The sequence below is a fragment of the Mauremys reevesii genome, linkage group 3, assembly GCF_016161935.1.
Source record: "Mauremys reevesii isolate NIE-2019 linkage group 3, ASM1616193v1, whole genome shotgun sequence".
Classification (NCBI taxonomy): domain Eukaryota; kingdom Metazoa; phylum Chordata; order Testudines; family Geoemydidae; genus Mauremys; species Mauremys reevesii.
In genome coordinates this window covers 2,349,178-2,371,742 of record NC_052625.1, presented here as the reverse complement: position 1 = coordinate 2,371,742, position 22,565 = coordinate 2,349,178, and the positions used below count along the sequence as shown (strand labels likewise).

At 43.8% G+C, this 22,565-nt stretch overlaps 2 long non-coding RNA genes across 5 annotated transcripts in view; both read left to right on the top strand.

The window, feature by feature from the left end:
* LOC120400606 overlaps positions 1-22,565 on the top strand; it is a 303,500-nt gene that overhangs the window by 126,550 nt on the left and 154,385 nt on the right. The window lies entirely within an intron of this gene.
* LOC120400607 lies at positions 15,905-22,135 on the top strand. The gene is made up of 2 exons (XR_005595922.1): positions 15,905-15,963; positions 22,008-22,135. It is a non-coding gene; the product is annotated as an uncharacterized LOC120400607 (long non-coding RNA).

Genomic DNA, 22,565 nt, shown 5'->3' with positions numbered 1-22,565 from the left:
ACACAGTATGAAACCAGGGCATTTAGAGGTTCTGATGGTCGAATCCTATTTAGTTTCTTGCTGTGAAAGATGCATATCGTCCTCTCTTTATGAATAGCTGGACCTGTTTCACAAGTGATCTTACTCTCTGTGGCATGACATAGTTGCACACATTTAAAATTAGGTAAAATCATTTCTGAAGTGCTTCATTACTACTGATGAAATGTCACCAGGATGTCACCCGCTTCTTGATATTTAACCAGTTAAAATGTTTGTAGAGCCCTGCATGTGAGAATCAGTGTTACCCCTTTTTATTTCCTATGTTCACTATATGATCAGAGGCATTGCTTGTGAATTGTAAAAGCTGCCTCTGGAGTGGGCAGATTGAGCACAAGGAACATACAGAGGCCAATTTCTAAGTCCTAGAAGTTTTGCTTCTGAGTTTGTGTGTGTGATATAAATCTGTAGTGCCAAGGAAGATTAGTAGATCTTTTGTCCTTTGCAGCTTTAGTTTATCAGGATTCACTGGAAGAAATCCTAAGCATGTTAAGATTTCTGTAAAACTTCAGGAAGTGTGTGCATGTAGGTCTTATTATAGATTACCCACCTGTGAGCCTTCTATACACAGGGGATGACTCTGTAAAAATAAGAATCTTATTGTTTAATACTGTACACCATACATTTGTCCCTACTTTATATTAATAGTTGGTGCTCTTTTCTTTATGAATGCTATTTTAGGAGGACTGATGCTGAGCGAAGTGAAAAAAGAACCAAAGCAATTCTTCAGTACCCCGTGTTTTTTTTCTACTTGTGTTTCCTTTATGATACATATATATTTTATAGATGCCACTGAGCAGTGTGTATCAAGATATAGCTTAGGATTTCTGTCCAAGGAGATCATCTCCTATTAGTCTTGCTCGGGTCTTTAACTGAATCTCAAAACAGGAAAGTTCATGAAGAGCACAAAATAAATTAGTTTCTTTTGCAATGTTTAATCTTAGAACAGGGCATGTATTTTTATTGAGGTTGTTGCACTTCTTTGAATGATTTGTTTGCAAAATGCAGGTATTAGAATTGACTGTATTTATAAGACACAATGTAGAAATCATATATATTAAAGAGATAACAAAGAGATTTTATTTTTCAAGGTTTAGGAATTTTAATAGACCTCAATCCCAGCTTTGAATGTATCTGTTTTCAAGTTTAATCAAGTAGTGTTTGTGATCATTAGCAAATTTTTTGCTAATGTAAACCTGGAATTTATCACACTCTGCTGCTCTGTGTTTCAGAAACGTGAAGACTGTTACTAGAACAATAGGATGTTGTTTTTAAAAGAAAAGAAATGGTTGAAAGAGGACAATGAAAGTGCCATTTTGTCACTAGTGGTTATCACAGGGTAAAGATCTGGACTGACTTGTTAAAATAAAGGGCATCAGCCCAAACAGAAATAAATGACTTCAATAAAATTATTAACACCCAGTGGGAGGCAAAAATATCCAGGCCTCCCAAAGTGGCACAAATCTTTTTTTTAGCCAGTTTTTGAGGGTTTCTTCAGTGACTCCTTGAAACTCCAGCCTGTACTGGTGCTCTGCTCTTCAGCTGCTGCTACAAGGCTTTTCTAGCCCTAAGATCTCTGTTTACTGGGACACACTTCTCTTTCCACTTCTGCTGAATTGCAGCCACGTTTCACTGCTCCATCAGCAACCTGTATAGACGTCAAAATATATAGAGATCTCTCTTTTTACTTTGTACTGTACATTTAGACAGGGGACAAATGTAACTAACTTTCACATGCCATTTGTAGCAGATTCACTCACCCCACGTAAAAAAAGGAATTCCCAAAGCATGACAGTAAAGCGAATTGTACAATTTTGCAAACCTGAAGATCACTTTTGTTACTTTCATTATCACTGGTAATAAAATAACACTGACAATACACATGATTCAGCAAAGGCGTGGCAGTGCTAATGCGAACGTAGAGAAAGCCTAGCAGCCAACACGCAGTTCTGTACCATGCCTTTGACAGTGAATAATTCTGAATTGTTAAACTATGAACAATTTTAGAATCAGAATGTTTGGCAAGCTTCAGTTTCACTACACGAGCTGAGGGATTATTGTCTTCCCATTTCAGTGTGCTTGCTGTGAAACCATTGTAGTCTGAAAATATTAAACTCCAATTTATTGTCCCCTTGATTCTTTCTTAAGATTAAGGGACAAGGCTGGGATAGAACACCTAATAAGTAGATTGATTTGTGGCATTACATTTGTACCATATTGTGCCACTGTTTCATTTTCTGTTGTAGACCCCTGTTTTCATTCGTTTGATCTCATACAGGACTATCTTGACTCAATATTTTTCCCATTTGAGGTTTGAAACAAGGTATTTCCTGCTAATAAATTTTAGCTTGTTTTGGAAAAATGCAGAAGATTAGTTTAGACATTATAAAGTTTAGTATTTCCTAATTTTATTTGTACTTATGTAACTTTTTTTTTAAAACCCTCCAATTTAATTAATTAAATTCACTAATTAATCCAATTAGGACTTTCCTCAGCATTGTCTGTGTTGAACAAGCATGTAAGGCAACTAGTTCTTATTGAGGACAAATAAATGTGCAATTTCTGAACCAAGCCATTTTGGGGAGAAATGAAAAGAAAAATTCTTTAGAAAATGAAAAAAAAATTATTTTCAATTCTTATATCTCTGAAATACCTTATCCTGCTAAGCTCAACACATACACACCTGCATTCCCACTCTCCCCTCAAAAAGTGTGCTCGGACAGGGGCCACATATGAGAAATTTCTAAGAGAGGGGATGGGTTTAGGATTTTATGGAGTACAGAGTTAGATTTGCTATCAGCGGTGAAGTTAGATACAATCTTAACTGTGAAGTTGCAGCTGCAACCCTTTAGTGCTTAAAATGGAAAAAGCACTATGGGTAAATGATTTATATGATTTCTGACCTATTTAAAAATCTCACCTATCATCACAGATATATCAAATATATCATTCAGACACAGTATATGGGACTGGGATTAGAAAAATCTTTTTGCATATAACACATGACAAGGTTATTAAAATAAAGATAACCAGTCTTTACATATTGTATATTTACATATGGATCCAGTTGTTACAGTTCACCTGCAGATCTGCTGCTCCTCAAATTTCTAACCGCAGGTACAGTCTAGTGTCTGATCCAATTCCCATTGAAGCCGATGGGTCAGTTTCTACATTCCTTCAATGAACAAGTGTTTTTGGCACTGCTGCTGGTTTTGTGACACTCTTGCCTCTTGGTGCTTATTGCAACCCAGTCCAGTGCCCTCTTTGATTTGAAGGGGCACTGCCAAGTTTATTTTCAGCAGCAGCCTTTTCCCCTGCGGGATGGCCTGGTGAGCCATCGCAGTGAAGGTCTCTTGCCTGGGAAGCTGTGCTTCTGGCTGTGAGTCTAGCAGAACGGGCAATTTAAAGGCAGTGGTGATTTTAGCAGAGGGATGAGTCCAAGAACTTGCCTCATCACAAGTTCGAGTGCAGAGAGGCCTAAGGCCAGGCCCATCGTGGTATTAGCTGGTCCCTTAGCTGGTAGCCCCATCCTTGGAAGGTTGATGTTGTACCCATGTTGTAGCCCAACATGAGGCTAGAGGCACCACGAGTGCTCCAGTGGGTCTGATGATCTACATCTGAGCTCAGGCAAGTGTGGTTTTGATGGAGCATATTACACGAACGCATGCACATGACATAGTTTGAGGTGCGGATGTCCTTACTCTGCTATGTGCATCCACACCTCTCATTAGCACCCTCTGAATGGAAGACCTAAGGAGAGCCTGGCTGGTTGTTTGTGAAAGACTTTCAGGCAGATGAAATGTTTTTTCTAGAGGGCTCATGAAGAAAAGGTATTTTTGTTGGCTGTAGAGCCAGTCAAAGTTTGTTCTGTGCGTTGCTTCGTTAATGCTTACGCTGTGCAAAGGTGACTGTCGAGTTTCCTACTAGGAAGAGATGCACACAAGCAGATGGATTTTGTTTGGTACCTGTTTTGTGCCTTCATTTTGCAACAGCAACTCTTTCCCTTCCTCTGTGAACATGGAGTGCAGCTGTGAATATTTTAATCAGTGGAATTATATAAATAGAAAGCAGGTGTAAGTCTGTATTCCTTTAGGGTCTGAAGGGAGTGAACATATAGAACTGGGTACAATTTGATAAAAATATTAACAAACAGGAAGCTAGAAAATGCAGTGTGCTGTTGTTTTTGAACATTATTTTTTTCCCAGTGCTGTACAGTCTGTGCTAATAACAGACGTGGCTTTGAGTTATTAGGAACAATTCTGCCAGTTGTCTGTAGGGGGTGTTATTAATAAGGAAATCAAGCAGCAGGCTGTTTAGAAGTGTTAGCTCTTTAGATTAACTGTTTGTTAGCTCTCAGAATATTAACGAGGTCGAATCCTATTTGCAGCAGCAGGTCAGCTTGTACTGAGTGAGCTTTGGCTCTAGGGGAGCCGTTAGTATCTAAAATTAAGTCACTTTATTTTACTTATAGATCATATTGTTCAGAAGACAAGCCAGGCTCAATCTGTTTCCTTCCTCATGTTTCTGTTACATGAACAATGAATAGCTAATTCAGTGGGAGATAACCGCCATACCTCCCGCCCCCCATTATTTTTCCTAGCAATGATCTAGGAGAAGGAACTGCTGCTACTAGGAGATGACATTGTCCAAAACAAAGAAAGCTAAAGCCGAGGGCCTTGCTCTGTGGTCATGCAGGCGAATTCTCCTCACCCTCTATGGGCCTTTGCCCGAGTCACAGCCAGGCTGCTGGTGGTGTGGGAATAATCTGCACTCGCCAATTCCTGGTATCCATCCCATCCACCAGTGCATGGCCCTGAGGAAGGGACCTCAGGATCGGGCCCATTGTGACTGACTATTGTAAAAAGTCCGTAGCTGTTAGTTGGGTGTCACCAGGGCTTAAATTCTCAGAGATTATTTCCCGGAGCCCCACGGTGCAGGGGGTCTTGGGACAGGCGTCTTGGGGCTTTAGCTTTGGGGGAGTGCTGGGGGCTCAGGGCTTTAGCCCCACATGGGGAGGGGGACATGCCAGGGCTCAGGCTTTCTGCATGGGAGGCGCTGGGACTGGGGCTCCCGCAGGCTTGAAAATATTTACCAGAAAACGGACCACAAGCTCTGGTGCTCGATACTCCATGTTCCATAGGCCTCTGGTGCTAGAGTCCAGGGTGTCATGCCCTATAATAGCTCAGTGCCCTCTGGGGGGATCGAGCCACCAGGACACTGCAGTATGGTTCTGGCGGACGAGCAGTCAGCCTGCATCTGGATAGTTGGGTGTCCTCCCAAGTGGCAGCAGCATGGAAGCCAGGCACTTCACCTGTTCTCCAGCCTCAGCATGGCTGTAAACCTCAGAGAAACACACACGAGTGTTTTTAAATCCAAGCCCTGCTGACACCGACCCAGCTGCCTAGTGGTAGGACCATACGCTGGCACACAGGGCATCCCAGCCTACGCCTGAGCTTGTCTGAAGCCCACCATCCGTGAGTCTAAGGGGGCTGTGAAATCAGCGTGCACAGTCCATGGAGGAGGGAATCCTTCCTGAGTGGCCTCCTGCAAGACAGGAGCTGGAATGGGCTTAAGCGGGAGAGATGTCCTGATGGAGAACCCTTGCTGGGAGGCGATGGAGAACGGATGGATCCAAGAGGACTCCTCACTCCCTCAGCCAGAAAAGCAAAGCCCAGTCATCTGTTCTACAGCACGCCGACAAGTCTGCTAAGCCAAGGGTGCAAGGACGGAGTCTGTGAAATGATGCGCTCCTTACCCCGGCTGTTATCAATCAGCCCCAGGCCTATTGAGCCGCGTTGCACAACAGCTGAAGTTCATTCTCAGGCACAGTGGCTTTTTGAGCTGTTTTCATTTAATTTGTGATGATTACATAAGGTTCACAAAAATGAGTAAGTCCTGCAAGCCTCACAATAACTGACTCGTTCTGTTTTCAAGTGAGAGCTGGAGCTTTGCTTGCCCTGATGGGCAAGGCTGAACTGTAGGAGTAGGAACCCATGGAAACAAATGCTAGTGTAAATGTACCTTCCCTTTGATGGCCCATCACTATTAGAAAAGCTGAGGAAAAGTTACATCATTATCAATCCCCGGTACATAAAGAAAGCAAAAAGAGCTGGCTAGTGGTGCAGGTCCCGGCTGGGTCTCAGGAAATCCGGCTTTGCTGCCTGCTCCCCATGTGACTTTGGCCAAGTCACTTCCTCTCTCCCTTTCACCAACCTTCTTGTTTTATCTATTTATATTGCAACCCCTTTGGGGCAGGGACTCTCTCTCCCTGAGTTATGTTCAACACTGAGCACCATGGGGCCCTGATCTCAGTTGAGGCCTCCGGCCACTACCGTTATATGAATACATAGACAACTGTATTATGGTTAAGTCTATCGATTATTTAAAAGCAGAGAAACAGGCTCCACCCACTACTTCCGACAGAGTTTTATCCACATTCATAGTTTAGAATCCTCTTCCAGCAGATCCAGTGTGGCTATTTTAGGCCTTTTATGCTGCAGTACAAATGTAGGAATAATAATTATTGAAATACAGTTGTGGGCTTTCCAAGTGGTGCTAAGGAAAGTCTATTCCACGAGATTCTTGTCAGCAGAATTTGTGAGCATGAGCACCTTTCTCCCTCTCATACCCATAGCTTAGCAAATGGACTTGAGTGGGACGCAGGGAGCAGCCTAGCAGGTGGCAGGAGAAGTAACAGCCCTCTCTGTCAACAGATTTGCTGAGGACGTGTTATAAAGGAGCTTTGGAAATGTGTATGGAAATATTCTATGGGAAGCAGGCTTCGTCCGTTTGTCTTCCATTAGTGACTCATCAGGACAGACTGGATCCCTTAGAAAGCATATTAAATTCTCTTTCTGTTTTTCTTTGGGAGCATTTTCACTGATTTTGCTCTTACTCATTAGAAAACACACTGTTCACCCACAGAATGTCAAGGCCTTGAGAACAGATCTTCTATAGAGGTTCATTTATTTATTTTTTGTTAGAGACTTTCTTTTCTTCTGCTGTCGCTGTCACAACTAAATCCCATTTGACTAGCAAAAGGTTATTCTTTTTGTTCAGTGGATCACTAGTGCATGAAATATAAAATACGGGGGCAATGGTGAGCAGCTGCTCAGGGTATGGTAATTGTCACTTGCTTTGAGTTTTCACAGTAAGATGGTTGTGGGTTTCAGCATTAGTGTTTTGTTGAATAAATATGTAATAAGAATTAGCACTCCGAATGGCTTAGCTATATGAAGTTGTTGCAGATTCTCCATTATGAACAATGCTTCTAACTCAGCTGTTTAAAATTTGCCACTGTATGAAACTTGGTATTTAAGAATTCAGTCAAGGGTGATTTTTATTTTATGCTTAGTCAATTCCTATATAAGAAGAGCTTGAAAAAAATGTGGCCATATGTTGAGTATTGAATTGAAAAAAAATACAGAAATCTGCCATTTTTAGGGCACCTTTTCCACTTTGATGCATTAACTCAAAATATACTTTAATTTAAAAGAAGTATGGCAAATTGTCAGTGCATAGGAGGATTAATGAGTTGTATACATGTTTTGATGAGACTTTTATTAAAATAGACCAGTGTACCTTTATAGTAACATGAATCCTGTTTTTCAACACGTGATATATCCACAGTTACTTGGTGATGAAGCACATTAGGTAGGAACAGTACTAAATAAAATTATTGTTGGGGTGGGGGTGGAGGTGGGGTTGAAGACAGGAAACTATTACAGGATATTGAGTCAATATCCTGTTAAAAATGCCTTTATCCCAAAGATCATCACTTGCATTAGACAATAACATGTTTTTTTAAATCCTGGCTGTGTGTCTGCCATTTCTGACTTTGAAAATCTCCCCCTTAGTCAATACATCACAAGACTCTGTCCAGTCTTTCAGGTGCATTGAGTAGCACGTACACAGCAAACTGTCCAAATTCATGTTTTCCTGGCTCACTGTCAGGAGTTCGTTAGGAACCTTGTCACCCGGGAATTTTTTAATTTTTTTCTTTTAAGAAGACCTAAATACTTTGCTTACTCATTCAACAGGCTGGAACAGCTCCAGTGCAAATATAACTATCCCAGAGATGCAGGGTCTGTATTGTGTAACCACCATCACCACAAAAATCATCGGTTGCTTCTTTCTTTTTATATGAAAAGAAAATCCCTCCCGTTTTAAGTCTGTGATAAAAATAAGAGCAATGAAAAGCAAAGCTGCCTATTTAAGCTTTAAATTCACACGTCTTTGTTTTAGTTCACTCGTCTATTACTAAGTGTAATATAAATGTATAGGTGAAGATAAAGCATCACAAGAAAGAACAAAATAGTGTTCACTCAGCTGTATCTTTCTCTTTGCTGCTGAAACTCTGAACCGCAGAAGCGAAGCTTGGATGATTTATGTGTGTCACAAGCAGAAACAAACCCTTAATACATTGCAGCAGGATTTGGATTCATTAGGTAACATAAAAACATGTAAAAACGACCATTTAACAATTAATTTACATGGGTTGTTCTTTATCTTGCCTAGTTTTCTTTAATGTCCACCATTCTGTCTCTTCTTCTGACCCTCATGGGCCAGATCCTGGAATTGCTGCATTTAGGAAAACCATGTCCAGTCCAGCCATATGCCAGGGAATCTTGCGCAGGGGTCTTCTCTTGGAACCTGTTATAGGATTAAAGGGGGGCTCTGGGCAGGGATCCAGGGGCCAGTTGGGGTGGGGCTGGAGAATGTATCAGACTGTAATACAGGGAGACTAGAACTGCAGAGGTACTGGACCTTTTCTCCCCCTGCTCCCTCGCTCAGGAACGGGGGAAGCGCATGTGGATTTCATGGAAGCAGCAAAGAATCCTGTGGCACCTTATAGACTAACAGACGTTTTGCAGCATGAGCTTTCGTGGGTGAATACCCACTTCATCGGATGCAAAACATCCGTTAGCCATAAGGTGAATACCCGCATCCGAAGAAGTGGGTATTCACCCACGAAAGCTCATGCTGCAAAACGTCTGTTAGTCTATAAGGTGCCACAGGATTCTTTGCTGCTTCTACAGAACCAGACTAACACGGCTCCCCCTCTGATATGTGGATTTCAGAACTTCTAGTAAATAATGGTTATCACTTGGTGGGAAGCATGCAGCTACTGTGTGTCCTTGCGCAGGGAAAGCAGGACTCCCCAGCATTGTGGGTCAGCGTTACCTGCACTAGCTAGGAAGCCCTGGGCTTATTTCTGACTGATTTGCTCTCTGTGTATTGTTTGGGGCCAAGGATATTAAGGGCACTTCTGAGTAATGATAGACTGTGCACCGATGCTGCTAACTGTTCTAATTTTAGTATTAGCATAGCAGGGATGAAATATGCCTGTCTGTCTGGTCTGAAGCCCTGGGAAAAACAATTAGCCATGGATCCAGGCAAGCTGGGTTTGATTATTCTCTGGTCAGCCTTTGTGTGTGGAGCCAGAGAGCGCCAAAGGGTGTCAGAACTAGGGCTGGGCGGAAAACAACAATTCGGTTTTGTGCAAAATGTCGAGGCTTCAAACTGTGTTTTCATTCCAATGTGGAATGAAACTGCTGGACCTGCTGGAATTTTTTTACAAGCGTGAGCAGCCCACCAGAGGCTAGACTACTGATTAGGGCCCTCTGCTGGGTTGTGCAAGACCCAGGTTCAAGTCCCCAACACAGAACGGGGACCCTGAGTGCAGGTCTCTCACATCCCAGGCAGGTGCCCTGGCCATCAGGCTATTGGCTACACTGTGATCTTTTTTTCTGGTTTTGACCAGAAATTCCATCCTGAGAAAGCATGGACAGAAAAAAGCTTCCCTGACAGGTGTTTGACCAGCACCCCGTTTAAAAAGCCATGTTCCAGCTCCTGACTAATGGCGACCTGGCCGTGGATTCTAAGGCCAAAAGGACAATCTGTGATCATCTAGTCTGACCTCCTGCATAGAGGTTGTTCGGAACTCTGAAACGTTCGGAACTCTGAACAAAACATTATGGTTGTTCTTTCAAAGGTTTACAACTGAATAGTGACTTAATACAGCTTTGAAACTCTACTATGCAGAAGAAAAATGCTGCTTTCCCTTTTTATTTTTGGTAGTTTACATTTATCACAGTACTGTCTTTTCTTTTTTTTGTTTTTATTTTTTTGCTGCTGCCTGATTGTGTACTTCTGGTTCCAAATGAGGTGTGTGGTTGACTGGTCAGTTCGTAACTCTGGTGTTTGAACTCTGCGATTCTACTGTATCATTAAAACAACAAGGAGTCCGGTGACACCTTAAAGACTAACAGATTTATTTGGGCATAAGCTTTTGTGGGTAAAAAACCTCACTTCTTCAGATGCCATCCGAAGAAGTGAGATTTTTTACCCACGAAAGCTTATGCCCAAATAAATCTGTTAGTTTTTAAGGTGCCACCGGACTCCTGTGTGACAGCAATAGCTAGTGCCAAGGACCTGCCCCTGTGAACTGTGTGGGTCCTCGGGGCCTGGCCCACTAAGGGGTCACTCCCAGGAGACTGGCATAGCCCAGACCTTGGACTCCTGACAATCATAGATAGTAATTACCTAAAAAACCCAACCTCGGTTCGTTAAAACAGCCAGTGGGATGGGCGTGTCCCTGGTGTGTGGGCAAAGCACCGTGACGTCTTACAGCTTGCTTGCAGCGTACATGGGGAATTAAAGGGCAGAAACTTCAGCCACTCCAGGATCCCCATATCTCATTTCTGCTCCACCAAGCACTGCCGGGTCTCCCTGGACACTGGCTTGGTCTGCTCAGTGCATTGGGCAGAGCCGCGGTCCTCCCCCTCTCCATTGTGTGTTCGTCTTCTGTTAGCAAACGCCATCCTGCTGATGGACAAGTGGCAAGCCCAGCCCTCTCCTACTTTGCCAGCGAGAAGTCGCGGTGAGCCAGAAACGAGGCCCATGGAGCCTGTGGCCATAGGTGGCTGCTCCACGCCCAACTCCCTGGCGTTGTGTCCTGTGATGTTGGTGCAAGTGCATCGTGCTGATGGGGGAGTTGCAGTTATCGGCACAGAGAAATAAAATCCACCTACCTCTGTACCTCCCAGACTCCGATGCGCCAGCGGGTATATGGGCATGATTTGAACTGTCAACATGGTACCAGCCAGCTCGCCCTCCAGTGGCAATGCATGCCTCGCTGCCCGAAAGCAGCTCCCAACTCGTGGGCCAGGGATTATGCCACTGCAGTGAGGCCTGCATTGATCAAAGCAGCTGTTTATGCTGCAGTCCCACCAGGAATGAAGGTACCATCAGAACCACCCAAGAATTAGGGCTTTATGGCTAGAACCACAGAGGGATTTAGGGGCCACATTACATGCCTATGTCCAAAATTTAGGTCCTTGGAAACCCCACTCAACTTCGCCACGTCGGCACCTATGTTTCTGTCAGCAAAGTCTCCACACAGCTTCGAATTTCGGCCAGTGGGCACACGCAAGGCCAACCAGGCCTGGCTCCAGCTCACGCCTAAGCCCCAGCAAGGTTCACAGATTAGATGCACTATCCTGCTTGTGGGGCCTGAGCCAAAGGGCAGTGAGAATGGCTGTGTAGCCTGGTGGTTCGGGCACTCACGGGGGCACCCAGGTTCAAGTCTCTTTTCTGGTGAATATCTACTGATCGATACCAAGTGGAACTGCATTACCAGGAAAGTAAGAGAGCCCTGCCCCAGAATACCCCATCAGCACTCACCTGGGAGGTGGAGATCATGCTTCTGTGCCCAATCAGCTGGGGGGCGAGGCTTTGACCTGGTTTCCATAACTTAGGTGAGTGTCCTACCCACTGGCTATAGGGGGACCCCCACCTCCCTGTGAAAAAGGGATCACCTGGCTTAGGTACCTAGCTCCCGCAGAGGGTTCATGGCTGTGACTCCCAAGTGCAGGGAGACACCCGCCATTGTTAGCCCAGGGTTGGGCACCTAATTCCCTCCGAGGGATGGAGCATGAACCCTGCGTCTCCTGCTGGCTTGTGTAGACAGCTGCCTGCTCAGCGAACCCCGTCGGTAGGAGCCTGTCTGTCCCCATGCATCGTCCTGGGAGCTGTGACTTCCATCAGCAGCTCCAAGGCTCCTCCTCACGGCACATGTGCAGCACTGAACAGTGGAAAGCCCGTTGTGTCTGGGGAGCTAGCAGCAGCCTCCACACCACATGGCTGCTCTGCAATCTTCCCAACGAGGCTTTACACCCGACACACGCCCCTACCGCCCCTCTGCTCAAAGAGCTCTATAATGGGATGTGGTTTGACCCCAAGTGGGAGGGTTGAGCCCGACACACCAGTTATTTGCATACGTTTGTCTGAAATGAGTGTATCAGGGACACATTTTACGAGGGCTCGGTCTTCAAAACACCTACTGTAAAAAGGCACATGGGCCGCCTCAGTCATGTCATTGGCAAGGAGCTGTCTGGCTGCACCTTTATCATCGCACCAATCTCCCAGCGCGCTCGGCAGCACTGACTCTGCCTTTCCCTCCGAGACAGGGAGGTGCTGCCAATGGGTCACAAGAGCTCCCCTCCCCCCAGCTGCTTGTTTAACCTGGGATTAACACAGAAGGGGGGAGGGGCTGGGACCTCAGCTCCTTGGTTTTCACACTGATGGAGCAGCACCACTTGGCAGACTCATTTTGGTTCATTCCCCTGGCTTGGAAAGCAGAGACTTTGTAAAATCTAGGCTGACTTTATACTGATGGCACCTGTCTCTGGATATGGGGCAGCTTGGGGTTTGCTTGTCACCCAGTTCATTTCCAGAGCAAAACATTTGCTCTTCAGAAGGATTTTAATGTCCCAGGGATAAAGTCTAGCAGGGCTGAATAAGCAGAGTCCAGGGTGTGTGTGTGATTCCATTGCTATCAGGGAAATCACCCCAACCTTCCCTTCAGTTCAGTGGCACAGCTTTCATTACAGGCTCCTCGGAGCCTCCAATAGCACATCGCCACACCAGGAAATCACGTGGACGGCTGCGTAGCTTCTAGTGACTTCTTTAAGAGCATCAGTTTTCAGAGCAGAGAGGGAAGAGATGCATTTTTCCCTTTGGAAGGTTTTTATTTTTACAGTTAAATAATAATGTCTTGCCTTTCCCAGGACCGAAGGACTCTAAGGAGTGCATTTGCATTTCCTTAAAATGAGTGTTTTCCCATTGTACTTGCAAGATTTGTCAATGTAGCAGGTGTATGCAAGGACACTAAGAAAATAACACCCGCTTAGAAACTTTCATATATTACTGGGTGGTAAAACAAGTCAGACTTTGTGTGACACTGAGGCATGGTCACCTTACTTGTGCTGAAGCAAATTCAGCTAGCATAAATTTGTGCCATACAGGGATTTTTTTCTTTGTATTCTAGAGATTTTAAATGATTTCAGGATGACTCAGAAGCAAAGGCTGGGTAAGAGAAAGCACCAGGCTGAAAATGCTATTGCTGTTTAAGATTATGAAGGAAAACACCAGGAAAGGACAAATGCAATTCACACAAATTCTGTGCTTAATTTGTGCCAGGGCTTGCCAAGGCTGAGTCCCGGCACCTCTGGGCTCGGCAGCTCAGAGCCCCGGCACGAGTTAGGAATGTAAAAAAAATTGCTTGCTCCCCAGCACCTCTTTCATTACAAATTAAGCACCACACAAAGTGTTTTTACTAACAATAGGATGAAGATTAATTAGGAGGAGGTGCAGCACTGAGGACAGTAATGAAGCAATTGGTTATCATTATCTGTACTAACTCCAGTCCAAACCATCCATAGCAAACCCAGCTCACGTGCTAATTAGTAAACCCAGCCCATGCTGACTACTGATGGGAATCCCAGATTACACTGTTTATAAGGGCACACGATAGGCAAGTGAATTACTGAAAAGCCTGGTGAAAAGAGGTGAGTAAAATGACCCAGTTATTGGAAAGTTTATTCCAAATTTTGAATTTAATAAAGGACTACATTGTGCAGTATCCCTGCAGACAAAAGGAGGGCTGGCAGATGACTCTGTCTTCTGCAATGCAGTATTATGGAAACCCACTGGCCTCTTCTGTGCTGAAGGCTGAGACACGCCTTCCATTAGAAAACTAGTTCTGAATCTGTCACCCTCCTCACACCCAACCAGCTGGGTCCAATCCAGCCTGATCGGCCTGTCGTGTCACAGGTACTTTCTGATGCCACAGTAGCATTTCCCAGCTTTGTTTCTGGGGTTAGCTCAGTGCTTCCCACCCTGCAGGAGGAGGAGACTAGAAAGGTCACAGATGGAAAACAGCAAGTGTGGGGACAGGCATGAGAAGCTGGGTCTGCTCCTCCCCGACTGCAGATGGGCTGAAGCAGTGGGAGGTGAGGCCGTGGGTGGCTACTGAAAGCTGCCCGTAACAGCATTCCCTATTGCAGTCAGCCTCCACATAGAAGGCTGCAGCTGGCAGGCCCAGGCATCTCTCTTCTCCTGCCCTCACTCTTGCCTGTGCTGACTGAGCATATGTGACCCAGGTCTAGGGCCGGCTTTAGGCTTATTCCACCAATTCCCCTGAATCGGGCCCCGCGCCAAGAGGGCCCCACGCCCAGTGAGAATATCTTCCCCGGCTAGAGGCGCCTTTTTCATTTTTACTCACCTGGCGGCGCTTCGGGTCTTCAGCGGCACTTCGGCAGCGGGTCCTTCGCTCGCTCCGAGTCTTCGGCGGCACTTTGGCGGCGGGTCCTTCGCTTGCTCTGGGTCTTCAGCGGCACTTAGGCGGTGGGTCCTTCAGTGTCGCTGAAGACCTGGAGCGAGTGAAGGACCCATCCCCGAAGTGCCGCCGAAGACTCGGAGCACCGCCCGGTGAGTACAAGCCCCACGTGTTTTTTTACATGTGTTTTTTTTGTTTGTTTTTGTGGGTTTTTTTAGTCATCCCTGCTGGGGCCCTGTCGAAACTGTTCGAATTGGGCCCCGCACTTCCTAAAGCCGGCCCTGCCCAGGTCTACAGAGGCACTAATGGTCACTCTGCCCAAGCCTTCTGCTGAATGGGGAAAACAAGACGGCAGAGCAAAAGGAACAGGGATTAGACAGCAGGGTGTGTCGTTGGTAACAGGGTTCTGGCTAGCAGTGTAGGATGAGCACATGCTGCAGGGGAGTAGTTTAGCCTACTGAGAGTGACCGCTTCCTTGCAAGCTTGGGTTGCAGTGCAAGTCCTGGAGGAGTGAAGCACTGGCCCTGGGGAAATTCGAGGGCTCTGAAAGCCTCACTGCCTCAGCAAATACACTTTGTCTCCAGAGCCCCCATTCACTGCATTTGGGCTTTAAATCCAAGGAGTTGAGCTGCCAGCTGCTTTCTCTCTCCAGTGACACAGCCAAGAGCTAGGGAGAGGCTACAGGAGGTTCAGAGTTAAACATGCCCGATCCTCTCGGGAGCTTTGGGTATATTTCAGGGGGTTGGTTTCTAATCTGGCACAAAGTTCTCTTGGCAGCTGCACGGCTCCGAGCAGTCCCGAGTCCTGGACACAAAGCAGACAGCCAAGGTAACACCCAGAGTCACTCTGCTGTTTCCCTGGGGCGTGGCCCAGCCCCAGTGTAAGGTACTGAGCCTAACCATGCTCGGCTGCACTGAGGCCAGGGACTGCAGTTCTGAGCTGGCTGCAAGAAAACACAAAACATCACCCAGGCTGCTGGCTGAGGCCACAGGGGCCTGCAAACAGGACCTGCCCAGCCTGCCAGTGATGCTTTCAGCAGCCTCTTTTGCTAGTGTTTTTTCCCCTTTGGTTTTCAATGGAGCAGATACATGCTCCCTCTCCTGTATCCCCGTACTGGGGCAAGGGCCCAATCTTCCCTGCCTGCAGCTGGGTGGAGTCATTAACACATCCAACCGCCCCCAGCTGTGTCCATTAGCCGGTCAATCTGCTGTAGCAGCTGGCTGAATGCCTGTGTCATTTCCTTTACAACAGCCAAGGTGGAGACTCTATCTATCTGTGTCCCACCGAGGAGTCTGCCTGACCGCCAGGTTGGTTAGTTTTATTTTCTCTCTTCTCATCCTCGTTCATTTGCCCGATGGAGCCTGCTCTGTTTTGTCTCCAAGAGCAAGTCTTTAGTGCGTTGCCAGGCCTCTGCTCCTGCACAGAGAATCCCCACAGACTCCTGAGCCCAGGCAGAGCCTCCTGACTCCCCCCCAGGGCCCGCTCTGGTGGTTCTCAGTGCCAGATGGGGGGCCCAAGGTTGCAGCAGCTGGAAAACCACAACGGGGTGGTAAATGCAGGCTATGAGGTGTGTCACGCTGCTAACGTAACCGGAGGGCTGTTACCTGGCTGTACCACAAACCCTTGATACGTTCTAGTCATTATTTCTACTTCATGCTTTGTTGCAAAGGAGCTGGCAGAGGATCTGACCAGTGCGTTTCGATGGCTTTTCATTTGTATCAAAAAGACTATCCGCCGTTAGCAACCTCCCAATAACTAATCATTGCCTGTGGGTGAGGGGCAGGGCTGTGGGAGGAGAATGGATTTTCATGTCCAGTTTCCAAGGGGTGCTTCCAGCCAGCTCTGAGAAAAAGGGTGACTGACAAATCCATCAATAGTCACCTCTCAACATCCGTTCACACAAGCCCTGATGCGACATCCATTGTCACAACCCCTCGGTGTTTGTGTGTGTAAGTGACCCTGTTTTGCCAACTGTGGTTTTGGTTCTTGAAAGTGAACAGAGCTTATTCCTTAGCAACAAGCTGTGAAAGTAATGTGGGCAATGAACAGAGGTGCTCCAAAAATCAGCCGCTGTGTGTCAACTATGACAAAGTCTAGAAAGAAGAATCAACAGAGAATTCTAGTAAGTGTCAAATGGCTACAGAGGAACAATCCAAAACGTTTCAGCCCTGTGTTTGTGTCACAGACAAAACAGCAACTATTTATTCTCTCTGCATGGTGGTGAAATTAATCAAGGTGAATGAAGTTTGTAGCCAGAATTTTCAAATGTGAGTGCCTAAAGTTAGCCACCTGAATCCCTAGTCTGATTAGCAGAGGTGCTTCATGGTGATTAGGCACCTGAAGACCCAGTAAAGATCAGTGCCTTTGGGGGCTTTTAAAAATCCTACTGGGTACCTACATGCCTCTTTGAACACCTAAATACTTTTACGAATCTGGCTCTGACTGTTTCCAAGTCCCAATGACTTCAGTGGGAACAGGCAGGGTTGACGAGAGTGTGGAGGGGGGGAAGCTGGTATAAATTACCAGGGCTCGGTGGTCCAGAAGGGGGCCTGGGGCCCGGCTTTATCGGCCCTGTTTAGCTGGTCCGCCCTTGCTGGGGGGCCCCAAAATTTTTTTTCACCGGGACCTGAACCCGCTCTCAGCGGCCCTGGCAGCAGGCGTTCAGCCCCTCTGAACTCAAGGCCTTAATTTAAAAACAAGTGATTGGGGCTGGGGGAGGCCCACCTGTGGGAGTCTAACACCTCTATTAGCATATTAAGTCCTCGCCTTTGTGCAGGAGGCACTGGATGAAATCCCATGGCCTGTCCTGTACAAGTCAGATTAGAGGGTCACAATGATCTCCTCTGCCTTAAAATCTATGATTCATACAATCTGCTGTTCCAGAAAGCATACAATCTGCCCTGCTGGGCCTCCGCTAACCAGAAGAGAATGCAGTAACTTGACTTCTTTCCCACCCCAGAAGTGTGCGATTGATAAACACATACTTCTTCAAGGGTTAACTCTAACTGGAGCCTGAATATACAGAGAAGCTGACAGAATGAGGTTTCTCATCTCACTGCCTGGCCAAGCTCCCTTGTGCATTGAGAAGAGAACAAACTCAGACAATCCCGTAGTGGCACTGCTGTACGCAATCTGCTAGATCACCTAGAAGTACCCGAAACATCAGTAATGAGGAACAAGCACTTTAAAAAAAACAAACACTTGAAACACAGTGAGCAAGGGCACCAAGAAGACATTAGCCTTTCTGATCTTTGTTTGAGGTTGCAATTAAGTGCTAAAGGAAAGCACCATACATGGACTAGAATCACAGTCACTTTCGGGTTCCACCGATGCTGTAGTTTGTCGTTAGCCAGACCCAACGATTGCCTCTGCTGTTACGTTTGTTTTCCTTGAATCCTTTTGCATTATCAGGTGCCTGCCCTTGATTTCAGGGGATTAGCCCTGGTACAATTCCATGGTACCAAAACACTGTGGTGGTTGGGGGTATATTTATACAATCTTTGCTTTGATTCTCTTCCTCTGCAAACCATGTTATAAGCAATGCAATTTTACATAGCAGTAACAATATGCAATTTGATTTGACCTTTACTTTTAAATCTTCATTAGAACTGAACAGACATACGTGGGCAGTAAATTTAGGCAGCAAGGATAATTTTAGGCCCCAAGCTTGCGATGTAATGCACAGGGAAATGCCTGCACCTGCACACAGCCCCATGGGTCTCTCTCTCTGCAGGCAAAGGACGCTGGCTGCAGATATCAGGTTGCAGGATTGGTTGGTTGTAGAGTTGACTGACAAGCACTCAGGTTGATGGGCTATGCACATATCAGCTGGTATTACTGACAGCAAGGAATTTTCACAATATAAGGAGGATATAGAAAGAGTAGCACTGTTCAGTGGCATTGAATACATTGGTCAAGCTTACATCATATGATCCACCTTTTGCGGGGGAGATACAGCCATGGGTTTCTGATTCACCACATTGTCTACTGCAATTTTATTTTGCTGTTTTCAAAACAGAACATACACAACTCTTTGAAACAGCATTCAGGGAAATAATTGATTTAATGCATCAGTCCAAGTATTTGGTGGCGCTCCTCTCTGTCATTGCGTTAGACAATTTTAGGTAAAACAGTGGCCTGTTATTTCACAAACATGTCTGTCCCAAAGGCAGTTTAGCAATCTGCTGTCCAGATGCATATTCGGTTGTCCTGTTCCATGTATAATAACCTCAGGATTACTGACTTTCTAGCCTCCCATAATTTGTTCCCTATGGCTAATTCTATGCAATCCATCTTGTTGCAGAATTCCATTTGTCATCCATGTCTGTTTGCTTAAATGTTGTTTAGGTAGAGAGATGCAGAGTGAATGTAGAAAACCTTTCTAAATCAAGACAAGACAAGCTGGTCTGATAAAGCCTTTTTCAGTGGGGTTTCATCTGGAGATAAGTGTAGGTAATGTGTGAAGCTGACAAGCACAATAAGCCCTTTTAAATGTCACACACCATAAATGACTTCTCTCATAATAACCCAAACTCTTTTTTTTAAATATATATTTTATGTAAATACATTTTGTAAAACCACAAGATGTTTCTCTCAGTTTTGTTTTCAGCTATCTTTGATGAAGAGATTGTTGGCTTAGGTGTAGCATGCCAGTTACAAATTGAGTTCAACGAAACATTTCTGTGTTGAAGGAGAGCTATAGTGTGACACACATAAAGGAGGTATAGTTGACATTCGGAACCATTGTTGACATCCTGAGATCAGAGGGGAAATTATTTGACTTGTGCTGCCAAAATCATATTATTATCCAGCACTTACGATCAGTTTTACTAGTGAGTGTGGGTGCATAAAAACACACACACCGCAGCATGATTTCAAGATTCTTATGAATTTTATCACTCATTTCATGACTAAATCACCAGAATATATACAAACCTCTGTCATATCGTTAATGTATTATTGTTTTAGATTAATTTTGTATAAGAAGAAATGTTGAAAACTTTGTGAAACTCCTATTATGATTTTCCAGGTGGGTTTCATTTTCAGGACAGCTGTTCTATAATATTGGTTGCAGAATTAATCCGTCACGAGGTTACTTGTGTACGGACGATCAGAGCACTTGCATGTTTGCAGACAGGAATATGTCTCAACGCATCTCCTAGAAACTGTTTATACTTGAAAGATGTATTCTCTGAAAATGTGAAAGATCAAGGTTAGATAAGCACACATAAGGCAGTTTTCCCTTAAAATGTTTTCTCCGATGTTAACACTCAAATACAGTTTATACAGGATTTTGATGCTGTATATTTGCAAATGTTAGATGTCCATTCTAGTGTGCTACAAAGTAACTTGTTGCCTAGTAATGATCTAAATTGGTGTATGTCTAAAAATGTCCAATATTCTAGCCTTTTCAAATGTGGTGAGATATGTGTTAAGTGCTCTTTTATGTGTACCTTACTTTAAGTCAGTGTCATGTTTCACTGTTTCCACATGACTCAAATCAAAATGATTTCCTAAATCTTGCGAGTGGGCTTTTCAAGTGAGTGGCAAATATTAGTACCATATATAGTATGTGTAATCATGCATCCTATAAATGGATGAGTCAAAATTTGAGTTTAGAATAATTCTATACATTTCACTAGCAATTTAAAACTCTGTTCTTACAATAGTCACCTAAAGAGAATGTTAGTTAGAGAGAAATATACAGAGTGGCAGCTGTGTTAGTCTGTATCCACAAAAAGAACAGGAGTACTTGTGGTACCTTAGAGACTAACAAATATGCTCAAATAAATTTGTTAGTCTCTAAGGTGCCACAAATATAATGCAATGTTAGAGGAATTTAAAAATATCAAATAAGAATTAACTTTGATTTTAATATTGTTCAGCTCACTGTTTTCAGTGTTTAAACAACAATCTTGCTTGGTCAGTTAATTCTTTTATTTGACTGTGTCTTGAGTTATTTTAGATTAACAAGCAGAAATGTTGGTTCACTGCTGCTCTAAATGAAATTACTTTACAAGAAGTAGCAAAGAAAACATACTGTGGTGGGTTTCATTGAACAGTAAATGTTGGTGATTTTTTTTTTTTTGTTGGTCGAGGGAAAAATAAGTTTCAAATTAAACTGTTTTTTGTAGTCCACAGGAAGTGGAGAGGGTATTGGAAGAACTGATCTCTGAAAATCTTAGACAACAAAAGAAAACACTTGATAACTATTATACTGCTAGAATTCATTGGAGGAGGGGGTAGGGAAAAACACAGTACCAAGCATTTCATGCTAAATTTTATATGGAAAAAGTACTGAAGAACATTGTTAATTTTTAACTGTAGTGGTTAGGAATATAAGATAGTCCCTTCCAAATTCAAAAGTGAAAAACTGTGCCGAGTTTTGAATGAAAGGAAATTATCCTGAATGCTGTAAAACAGTCTTGGTTGTTTTTGGGTAACTGTCTGTCCATTTTTAGAAACCGTTTGAACTTTTCAGCAACACTTTAATTTGATTCAGACTGCAACAGTATTGTCAGGAAAGGGAGCATTACTGAATGGTTTCAGAATGTGTCATTGCTCCTTGATTCAATCTGAGACAAAGTGTGTGTGTGGGAGATATTAATATTTAAAAAGTCTGAGAAGACTTGTTACTATTTCAGATATCGCCTAGTCTGGAATTAAGCTTCTCTCTTTATTGCAGTGCTAAACGGACTTGTTATTTTCCAGCTGTAAAGCTTCTGGGTTCTCAAATGGTTATTTGGTTTTATTTCAATCTGGGTGTATACATTAAACTAGCAAAATGAAAAGATTGCACCATATCAGTTTCTGTGGGTTAACAACAATTTAATTTAGTTTCTACAGTTAAATTACATTGCAAACATACTGTAAAGTTAATGTTTGACTTGCATTAGTTTCATTTTGTTCCTATATACCGTGATTCTGTGGTATTAGCTTGCTATTTGGTTTCAATATTAATATTCAATAAGCACTATGTTGGTATCATTTATTTTCAGTGGTAAATAACTGCTTAACTGATTTCATTCATGCGGCATCTATCAAAAGTAGTCTTGATAGTATTGGTATTACAGTTTGAATAACAGCTAGTGAAAATCATGTGTAAGCATCCAAAAAATCCTATTATTTAGATAACAGCAGGTTTGACTTCTATCAGAATGAAAATGGGGAGATACAGGTAGCTTGAAATAAAGTCAATATGCTGAAGAAGAGCCTTGATAAACACTAGAGTTTGAAGGCTCATCTGAATTTAGGCTGACACTAGCCAATCTTCGTTCTGTTGTGTGTCCTTTAGTAAAGTTCAGTAAAGTGCTTCCATCCTGGATTAAATTTACACTTTTTCTCACTGTAGTGGTTTTTCTCTCGAACTGTAGCTGATACTGTTGCAAACAGTTTTGGAACAAGATGTCTGCCTAAAGCATTGGCCACAAATTGCAGATGATACTGATAACAAAAGCCAACAACGTGAAATATGAAGAAAAACAACACATTCAAGGCTGCAAGACCACTAAAGATCTTTTTTGTGTGTTTTTTCCTAATTCTGTATTGATGGAATAAAAACACATGAAAAGAAAATGTCTATTTATCAGATGTGTTTTGATTAACCATTTCATCTAGAAATGTTTTAGATTACCTCACTGAAAGCAAATGCTTCTAACACCTACATGTTACAAAAATAATTAAAAGGTTCCATGCTTAATATGCTGGAATACTATGTTAAGACTCACAAGCTGTCCCTAAAATAAAATGCACCTTCCTGCCCCTCATATTTTAAGATTTCTGAAGTAGTATTATTCAAGTAGTGAACATTTGACTTCAGATTTTTTTATTACATTTACACTCAATAATATAGTTGCAAAGTGTAGCATGTGTTATGTATTAATGTGGCTATGACTACATTCTGCATGCA